The 10,879-nt window shown below is 41.5% G+C and overlaps 1 non-coding gene across 1 annotated transcript; it reads right to left on the minus strand.

Annotated features, from left to right (window-relative positions):
• Positions 1 to 8,545: 8,545 nt before the first annotated feature.
• Positions 8,546 to 8,647, minus strand: LOC140534962 (U6 spliceosomal RNA). The gene has a single exon (XR_011977502.1). It is a non-coding gene; the product is annotated as a U6 spliceosomal RNA (small nuclear RNA).
• Between the last annotated feature and the right edge of the window lie 2,232 nt (positions 8,648 to 10,879).

Consider the following 10,879-nt stretch of genomic DNA (forward strand, 5'->3'; position numbering starts at 1 on the left):
ATATGAACATTATATTATTAGGTAGGCCCAGCCGGTCCGCCCCACGGTGGTTAGTTCAGCAATGTCCTTGTGTTTCACAGGCTGCAGTTGGATGTGTGTAAGTGCAAGAGGTTCAGTCTGTGGAAAAGGTAAGAGCTTCCTCCTACCGCACTGGGAATGAGGACTTGCAACCTGCAAAATAAAAAAACAAAACTAAAACCTTCACAAATCAGCATCCACAGTGCTTGTGAACAGCTTTCCTGGATTCGAGTTCAGGGAGGCTCGCCATCCAACGTAGAAAGGTCCAATTTGAACAGCAGTAAAAAAAAAACCCTAACCTATAATAGATGATAAATCTCAGTTCATTTCAAGTTTTAATTCTCTATGAACACAAATATCAACTCCAACCACAATTAACTGCACTTCTACACAGTATGAACTATTAATTGAACTTATTTACAATATTTGAAGCTTCTGTGCACAGAAAATAAAGCAAAATGCTCCATTCAGCCCTCGAAGGCTTCATTTCGTGCAGCGCGTCTGCGACGGCCACGCGCATTTCACCTGATCAGCTTATTGACTGAAATGTGTAGCGTGCTGAACAAAAATGTGAATAAAGTTTCTTTTCCTCAAATATTTGTGTCTTGATTTATTTATTCATTATTTTCTCAGCATCTTATCTAATCTCAGCTTGGATCTAGTTTCAGTACTGCTCATAAATTCATTATTTTACAGTCATTAATCTTTTATTTTCGTCTAATTAAGAATGAGTCATTCTTAGGTTAATTCCTCTGTATCTTAAGTGTGATCTTTTTTATTAATAAAATTGACTTTAATCAAGCTTTTGTAACCTGGGTCACACAAGCGCGCCCAGAAACAACACGCTGTCCGAGGTACTGAACCAAGCTGCTGGATCAGCACCACTGTTTTGGACGCCAAGCAGGGCCGCATGTCCAGGGGGCGGAGCTGTTGAAGGGTGCGCGGCTGGAAACCGCTAAGGACAGTACCTGTCCTCCATTCCCGGCTGCAGAAGCAACCTCCTAAAACTACCGCCTCCTCAACAGTCGGGTGAGCACAATGCTCCATGTTCAGGCTGGGTTATTGGTGTGAGTTTTCTCTCTCCAGCTCTGTTCCTTTTTATCTGGATTTTTTTCTGGCTCCCTTCGCTATCGCTACCTCACAGCCGACTTCCACTGACCCCAGCTGCCTGGGCCAACCTGCGGCCGTCTCCCAGGTCCTCTGGCCGCCCTGTCCAGCCCTGCGGCCGACTGAAAGTGTCCCCCTGGTTCCCCATTGTGCTAGCTTCAGTTCATTAGCTTGCTGTTATGAATAAATTCCTCTTCGGGGTGGTTTAAGTTTACTCTTTTGTAAGCCTTTTTTCTGCCTCTCCTTTGGGCCCACCATGCGCCCACTGTCAGCCACACGTCAATAACACATTCAGCTGTGATTGCTTTTAGTAATTCTTAAAGTGCTTCTGTTAGTACATACAATCAACAACCAGCTAATTTCACAACCTTTAGTTGAGGGCTAGTTAATGGGGACTAAAAAAAAAGTACCAAATAATGCCTCAAAATGTCATTATTACAATTAACTATTGATATCAATTCTGAATATACTAATAAAACAATCAGAAATAGAAAATCTAAAAATTTGATGTATTAATAATATAATAAAAATGTTTTAGATGCATTACCATCCTCATTCTTATACTAGTACACCAACATTTGATTTTTTTTGTTTTTCTTGTTACAATAATTTTCAGTCTGCTCTTAACATGGAAATCACTAACCAGTTGTAAGTTCTTTACTGAGCTTTAATTTTAGGAAAAGCATAAAAATAGAGACTCCAAGATAGAATACATAACTGAGAATTTGCAGCTATTGTGTTGGAGGACACAAACCTATTCATGCTTTTCCAAACCCTGCACCATTGCATTTCAAAGTCCATGGCTAATGTAAAGTTGTTATGTAAGGTTGATATGTAGTTTTCTTCAAACTCTCAAGAGGGTCAAGGGGAACAGCCCAGAAGAGGAATGGAGTCACAGCCAGTTGTGAAGATAAGGATTTCTTCCAAGATGACTGCCTCTAGTAAAAAAAACAACAACAAATAAATGTATATATGCGTATATATAATACTTTGCATCACAGTCAGATTTAAGGATATTTAAGGGAAATGTAGGATAAAATGAAGGCGATTTACATTATAAAACCACTATTTCCTTTGGGGAGAAAAAGAGGGGAAAAACCCAACAAAAGCAAACAAACAAACAAAACACACACTTAACGAACACATAGTTAAGTTAATAAAAGAGACAAAAGATTAAACATGTGGGCATTAATTAACATGTTTATACCATACCATGTCTAAGAAAGCTTGTAAGTAATGTCTGTATGCTTAACTGTCCTCTGAAGCACACACCATTCTTCCAGTTTTGTGATCAGCGCTGTCTTACAGCTGCATCCTGCGAGACTTACCAGACATGGTGCTGCAGTCACAGCTTCCTGCAACTCATTGCCTGTCTTTCCATCCTTGATCTAAAACACAATAATAGTTATTGTTTTGACATACAGCCCTACAGTAATGCACCAAAGTCAGAGAGCAGACTTATTTAACTTCCAATCAAAATTGTCATAAGTACAAATGAGTCCCAAGACTAATGTGTTCAGTGTAGCTCATTAATAAATGATCAGTTTGCTCCAATTAAAGTTAATTAGACTGAAATTTTGAACATTGCTTGCAATCATCATCAAAATGCATCAAAGCAAAACTGAAAACCACAAGATTTTGTTTATTTTCAGATTAGAGATTTTACAACCAGAAACTTGCCTAGTAACAGAACACATACCTGTAATACAGCAGGTTTTAAAGATTAAACACAAGATATGTCATGTCCAACACCTTACATGTGACACGTCAACCTATAACAACGTGAAAAACAATGAGATTAACATTTTATGATTAAAAACATACTTGCAAAAGTGTAATTAAACTCAGGTTAAATAGTCGATAGCTCACACCTACCATCAAAAAAGAGCCTTAATTAACCCCAGATAAAGGTGTCCAAGCTTGTATAGATAGACACATATCCAATCTCCCAAACCCAAGTGGACAAATGTGTTATGATGGGCTGATGATCCTGGTTGAACGTTCTGACCATAATTCCAAAAGGTATGTCTGGTGTCAAAATAACACTGCCCATCTTAAAAAGAACAGCATACCAATGATGAAGTCTGATGGTGCAGCATCTCATTTTGTAGCTCCTCCCACAGACACTGTTTAATTTGGAAGCCCAGGTGCAGACTGTAGGGCCAAAGCTGTCCTGAGTGATCTATGGTAGTCCCTCATACTGAGGCCATGGACCAGCAGCTCGTCTCTGGGACTGAGTCAGGAGCAGTGGGTAGACTGACGACAGTCTAAATCAACAGCAGGAAGCACAACAAGAAGATTCAGAACCTGATTTCTGAAAACCTCTTCAGTTGAGTCATGTATGAATGTTCCTGATCTGTTTCTTAAACTGGTTGTTTTAGGACCTAAAAATACATCTACAGAGGAGCTTTACTACCTCTGATCTGAAAGAGGAGTCTATTAAATGAGGGAGGATCATGGTTGAAGGGGTTCTAGGTTGCGCTGGTGTGTGAATTACCTGCTGAGGAGTACTGATAGACTTGGAGATGCAAGTGTGGTCCAGCCTGGAGCTCAACACCTGTTTTGAGATCTCTGGAGCTTCGGGCTTAGAAGCTCTACTTTTAGCTGCAGACGCTTCCTCCAAGTACCCTCTCAGCCGTCTAGTAGTTACTAGTTTCCTCCTGAGGCCATACTGACCTGCAGAGGAACGATTCCTCGAATCCTGAAACTAAAATATGAACATATATAAATTATGTACAGTTAAAATAAATAAAAATACACCTCAGAAGATAAATGTACCATTTCTGTAGGAGATGTTTATAAAAGAACGTAGCTGTTGTTGAAAAAGAGACAGTTCCAAGTTCTAAATTCCGAATTCCGAGTTCTAAATTTCGAGTTCCGAATTCCAAGTTCTAAATTCTGAGCTCCAAATTCCGAGTTCCGAGTTCAGAATTCCGGGTTCCGAATTCCGAATTCCGACTTTCAAATTCCGAGTTCAGAATTCCGAGTTCAGAATTCCGAGTTCAGAATTCCGATTTCTAAATTTCGAGTTCCAAATTCCAAGGTCTAAATTCGGAATTCGGAACTTGGAATTTAGAACTCGGAATTTAGAATTCGGAACTTTGAACCTGGAATTAAGAATTTAGAACTCTGAACTTAGAACCTGGAATTCGGAATTTGGAACTCGGAATTTGGAACTCAGAACTCGGAATTCGGAACTTGGAATGTAGAACTCGGAATTCGGAACTCGGAATGTAGAACTCGGAATGTAGAACTCGGAATTTGGAACTCAGAACTCGGAATTCGGAACTTGGAATGTAGAACTCGGAATTCGGAACTTGGAATGTAGAACTTGGAACTCAGAATGTAGAACTCGTAATTCGGAACTCTGAATTTAGAACTCTGAACTCGGAATTTGGAACCCGGAACCCGGAATTCCGAACTCGGAACTTGGAACCCAGAATTCCGAACTCGGAACTTGGAACCCGGAATTCTGAACTCGGAATTTGAAACACGGAATTTGGAACCCGGAACTTAGAATTTGGAACTCGGAATTCAGAATTTAGAACTCGGAATTTGGAACTCGGAATTCGGAACTCGGAATTTGAAACTCGGAACTTAGAACTCGGAACTTAGAACTCGAAATTTAGAACTCAGAACTCGGAATTTGGAACTCGGAACTTAGAACTCGGAACTTGGAACTCGGAACTCGGAACTTGGAACTCGGAATTCCGAACTCGGAACTTGGAACTTGAAATTCCAAACTCGGAACTTGGAACCTGGAATTCCGAACTCGGAATTTGGAACTCGGAATTTGGAACTCGGAATTTGGAACTCGGAATTCTGAACTCGGAATTCTGAACTCGGAATTCTGAACTCGGAACCCGGAATTCCGAACTCGGAACTTGGAACCCGGAATTCCGAACTCGGAACTCGGAACTCAGAACCCGGAATTAAGAACTTAGAACCTGGAATTCCAAACTCGGAATTTGGAATTCCGAACTTAGAACTTAGAACTCGGGATTCAGAACTCTGAATTTAGAACTCGGAACTTAGAACTCAGAACTTGGAATTTGGAACTTGGTACTCGGAACTTGGAACTCGGAACCTGGAATTTGGAACCCGGAATTTGGAACTCAGAATTCGGAACTCGGAACTTAGAACCCGGAATTCAGAATTCAGAACTCGGAATTCGGAATTCGGAATTTGGAACTCGGAATTCGGAACTCGGAATTTACATTTACATTTACGGCATTTAGCAGATGCTCTTCTCCAGAGCGACTTACAAAGTGCTTTGCTATTTACTGAAGAAAACCTTCGCTAGTTAGAACAGACTAATAATTCCAAAAGATACCACTAAGCTTAGACATTACTAAACACAATACAATAAGGCGACCATAGAACTATTCGTCCAAGTACTCTCTGAAGAGGTGGGTCTTCAGTTTGCATTTGAAGACAGCGAGGGACTCGGCCATTCGGACACCCAGGTTTCTTGGTCCAGCAGTTCCTGGGATGTACAGCAGCTCCGTCTTGTTGGGGTTGAGTTTGAGGTGGTGAGCAGTCATCCACGAAGAGACGTCGGCGAGGCATGCTGAGATACGGGCAGAAACCTGTGTGTCAGACGGTGGGAAAGAGAGCATGAGTTGAGTGTCATCAGCATAACAGTGGTAAGAGAATCCATGGGAGGATATCACTTTACCAAGAGAGTGAGTGTAGAGTGAGAAAAGAAGAGGACCAAGAACTGAGCCTTGTGGAACGCAGGAGAGATTCTCTGTCCGACTCGGAGGCAAGCCAGGTACGTTCGCTTCCTGCTCAGGTTCCATGGTGACCCAAGTTCTAGGCAGTAGGTTCAGATTAGGTTGGCCTTGCTTTCTGGTCTGGCAGCTGGTTCCCCCGCTACCTTTGTTTGTACACAGAGCTCGGCTCTGTCCTTAGTTTTATATCTCCCCCCTCTGCCAAAGCGAGGCTTGTGGCTTTGTGTTTATACCCCTTTAGTTCTCCCCCTCGTTTCACTCTCGTTTAGCTCCCTGCTCCTCCCAGTCCCAGGTTTGTTTTGTTTGCCATCTGATTTGCGTTTTGGTTCTGTTCATGGTTTTGCCCATGTTGCTGCACTTTGCTTTTCGGATCCCGTTGTTTTGTATTTGGTTAATAAAGTATCTTGCTTCGATTTCCATCTCTGTGAGTGTTCATCCCTTCAGGTCTGGCCGTACACGCCATGACAATAACATTAACAGGTGAACATCATTCTTTATTTTAGTTCATTTATTTTGATTTTCATTTGTTGTATTTAATAAACATTTACAGTGAGACAAAAAGTATTTAGTCAGCCACTGATTGTGCAAGTTCTCCTACTTAGAAAGATAAGAGAGGTGTGTATCTTTCATCATAGGTACACTACAACTATGTGAGACAAAATGAGGAAAAAAAAATCCAGGAAATCAGATGGTAGAATTTTGAAAGAATTTATTTGTAAATTATGGTGGAAAATAAGTATTTGGTCACAAACAAGCAAGATTTCTGGCTCTGACAGGCCTGTAACTTCTTCTTTAGGAAGCTCTTCTGTCCTCCACTCGTTACCTGTATTAATGCCACCTGTTTGACCTTGTTATCTGTATAAAAGAAGCCTGTCCACAGCCTCAAACAGTCAGACTCCAAACCTAACCATGGACAAGACCAACATTAGATAAACATTAGAGCTTAGAATGTTGGGCTGATTTAAATACAATCAGGGTCATAAGTATTTGGACAGTGACTGAATGTGTGGTATTTAGCTTCAGTACACCACCTCAGGGGATCTGAAAAAAGTAGTCTTCCTCTGGTTTTTCTGTTCTTTCTGTCATTAGCAGTGCAAGCTGTTGTAGGAACCCGTGTGATGAGTATCACAGATCTGCTCCTCAAGGGTTGTTTTAACAACAGCAAGATTTATTTCCTATAGAGATGGTACATTTATCCTCTGAGGTGTACGAGTTAGATGTTTATGTGCTGCAGCTGCAGTGAGGACACTAACGCTAGAGCTCTGTAGTTTATTCCGAGATGGAAGAACCACTAGAAGAAACACCACCTTCCCCACCTTCAAATACTCGTATGTGGCCGAATGGCCAGAGATCTTTTAGCTGTAGTCTAGTTTACAGAGAGTGAAGCTCAGGGTTTTAAGCTGCTCTCCTCACTGCTTTTACAGATGAAACTCTTGTATGTGGCAGGTTGAGTCAGTTTTGTTCAGCTTTCTCTCTTTTGGGCGAGTTTGTTTAGAGAGTTAACTGAAGACTCGTGTTCATGAACTCCGTCTTCTACAGTTCTGTCCTTCTACTACAGCCAGAGGAACTGTGACAGTCCTTACGTCTGAGCATTTGAAATAATAAAAACAGTGATACTCAGACTTTTGACTGCTTTCTATAAGAACTACAGAACACAAAACTGTACTTTTACTTTCAGTACTTAAGTGGAAGTACATAAGTATTGCATGTAGTTACTTAAGTCTGGAGCTTAAAGACACTTCTGCTTCTACTCAAGTCACTTTTTTGATAGAGCACTTGTACTTTTACTCAAGTCTGGGTCTCTAGTACTTTCTACATGTCTGCTGAGATTGTATTTTGCATGTGAGAAAAACAGATTTATCATAAAAAACACATGAAAGCATTTGTTGGTGGATTGTGGGTCCGCGCTTGCGCACAAATCGGCAGAACACCAGTCTTCTGCGGAATGCCTGAGGAGAGGTGCGTACAGCTTGAGCTCTAGTTCTTAAACTGTTTAAAGAGTTAAAACTCATGATATGCTTAAAAGAAGAGAAAGCTTTAGTGAAAGCAGACTCGTTTAGCATTGATTATGAATTGAGTGTCAGACTTCATGTTGAGTCTACAGGCTTCATGTTCAAGGACTTTTACGTTGACACTCGATTCCTGTTATCATGTTCTGATTTGGGTCACCTGAGAGCTGGGGTACAAAAGGGGAGCAAACGCCAAGGTCTGGGCCGAGAATTACTCTTGCGACGTCAAGCGTTATGTTGGCCTCACGTTCATGAGACTTCTAGGAGAGTCTACGGGTTTCGGTAGTGTATGCTCTATCGGAGCTGATTCAGAAGGAGTTCGCTGTCTGGTTCACTGGTTGGTCGCCAGTAAGAGTCGGCGTCCGGTTTGGGTTCCTGTACCTAAAGGTGCACGTATTTGTCACTGTACAGTGTACACTGTACAGCGAAATGTGTCGTCCGCATTTAACCCATTTGGTAGTGAACACACACTCACACGCACACATGTGTTAGGGGCAGTGAGTACACACACACACACCCAGAGCGGTGGGCAGCCAACTCCAGCGCCCGGGGAGCAGAGAGGGTAAAGGGCCTTGCTCAAGGGACCAACAGTGGCAGCTTGACGAGCCCGGGAATCGAACCCACAACCCTGTTATCGATATCCCGGCGCTCTAACCGCTGAGCCACCACTGCCCCCACAAAAAGATTGGACGCTTCACGATTTTGCGTGTCATCCTTGCGCAGGGCCATGCTAATCTTCTCTGTATCGTTCCAATTTTAGTATATGTGCTGCCGTAGCAAGCTTCCCCCCTCCGTTAGGTTGGCCCAGCCTCGCGTTGCTCCCTGGCTGCCTACCAGCCTCAGGTGGCCTTCAGGTTTTGCCCGCATTAGTTTGTCACGTTTGTCTTGTTTATCCCTCTCTGTTATTGCTGCACTCTTGTGTTTTCCCCTGTTTATTTGATTAAAACGTTATCATGCATCGCACCGTCCCTGCGAGTGTTCACCCGTCCATGTCGGTTGAATGCAGTGGATTAAGGTTTGGCCTCTATACAACCTTAACATCTTGTACAGAAATGGTCAACTTATATGTAAAAATAAATAGTAATATTTTAAACTGTGCAAAATAATTAATAATAATAATTAAACATTTGAATTTTAGTTTCAGAATTCAAGAAATCATTCCTCTGCAGACCAGTACAGCTTTAGAAGGACAATAGCACCTACAAAACGGCTGACTTGGAGGAAATGTCTGCATTAGAGCTGCTACATCGAATCTATAAAATTGATAATAATCGATTATTAAAAGTGTGCTTCAACAGGCGTGTTTAAAGCTGTACACTGGAAATCAAAATTAGAGAACAATGTATGAACACTTGATTTTTGCAGAAATAATGCAATCTTCATTGGTCAACATTTGAAGGATTTTTGTTAGGGATATACCATACCACTAGTACAGCATTTAACAAAATAACCAAAGTATTCAACAACAAATCTTTATTTCACAAAAAACACAATAATCAAAATTAGAGAACAGCAATGACTGTAGCACAGAGAAAGATTACAACTACATTTTCTGAAGGTTACAACAGTCAGTAGGAAGTGTACAGCCATGTGCTTTGAATGACTTCAGCACATATGTGGTTACAGGACATCACTAGTCTCTCACTCTGCTCTGGTGTGATTTTGGTCCACTCTTCTTGCAGTTTCTTCCACAGTTCGGTGACTGTAGTGGGTTTCTTGGCCATAACTTTATCACCAAGGGTTGTCCAGAGGTTTTCTATTGGGTTTAGATCAGGATTCTGAGCTGGCCATTCATTGTTTCAATGTTTTCAGTTTCAAGGAACTGCTTTACCCGTTTTGCTGTGTGACAGGGGGCATTGTCACGCATGAAAATTGCTGGCTGATTGAGTGACAAATGCAAGGAAGGAACCACGTGTTGTTGAAGAAGGTTCTAATACACACTTGCATTCTCTCTGCCATGTAGCTATATGAGAGGCCCAACTCCTGCTGCTGAAAACATTCCACAACCCATTACATTTCCTCCTCCACCTTTCACTGACTTCTTTACACACTTTGGGTTCAGTCTTTCCCCAGCTTGTCAACGAACATAATGTTTCCTATCAGACCCAAATAAATGAAACTTGCTTTCATCACTAAAGTGAACTCTGGAACACTTTTCCTCTGTCCACACAACATGCTCCTCAGCAAAGGTTAATATAGCCTTTTGATTCTTTCTGCTAATGAGAGGTTTGGTCACTGCAGAGTGGGATTTCAGTCCAAATGCTTGTAAACGTTGAACTGGTGAGCAATTACAGCTGCAGTGTTGAACCAATTGCCCATGGAGATTCTCCGCATTATCCTGTCCTCTCTTGCATTTGTCTTTCGTGGACGACCAGCCTTCTAGGGGGACTTGAATGAGTTTGTGGTGTTGTAAAGATGCAGTATTCTAGAAATCACAGACTTGGAATGACCAACTTCTCTTGCTATGGCTGATAGGGTCACCCTTTTGGCCTTCATCTTGACAACCTGCTGACGGAGGGTTTCAGTCACTTTGGAACGGCTTTCCATCTTGCAAAGTCAGTGAAAACAGGAAAGTTTTGCTGCCAGTTAAATAGGGTTTGTCAGATAATTAAGGAAATTAGCACCACGTGCCAGATTAACACCAACAATTTGCAGGTGTCTGAGAGTGTTCTCTAATTTTGATCAGTGTTCTTTTTCAAAAACCTCATTTACGTTTTTATACTGTGCATTAGAATATATGCAACTCATGAAATATGTTTAAAATACTGCTCACTCCTGTTAGGACAAATTCACATAGGACTACATTGTGACCTTGACATTTAGGAAATTGTGTGTTGTTCTCTAATATTAAACTCCAGTGTATAAATCCGCACACAGACTGAGTAGTGACTGTAGAAAGAGACACAGATGTGAAATAAATGCGCACACATTTTTCACATCCCAAATAGAGAACATGTCCGGTAAAAAGAGGGTGTCTGGTCACCCTGCTTAACGAACCTCTTCGTCTGTCCT

Source organism: Salminus brasiliensis, chromosome 14 (assembly GCF_030463535.1).
Source record: "Salminus brasiliensis chromosome 14, fSalBra1.hap2, whole genome shotgun sequence".
Classification (NCBI taxonomy): domain Eukaryota; kingdom Metazoa; phylum Chordata; class Actinopteri; order Characiformes; family Bryconidae; genus Salminus; species Salminus brasiliensis.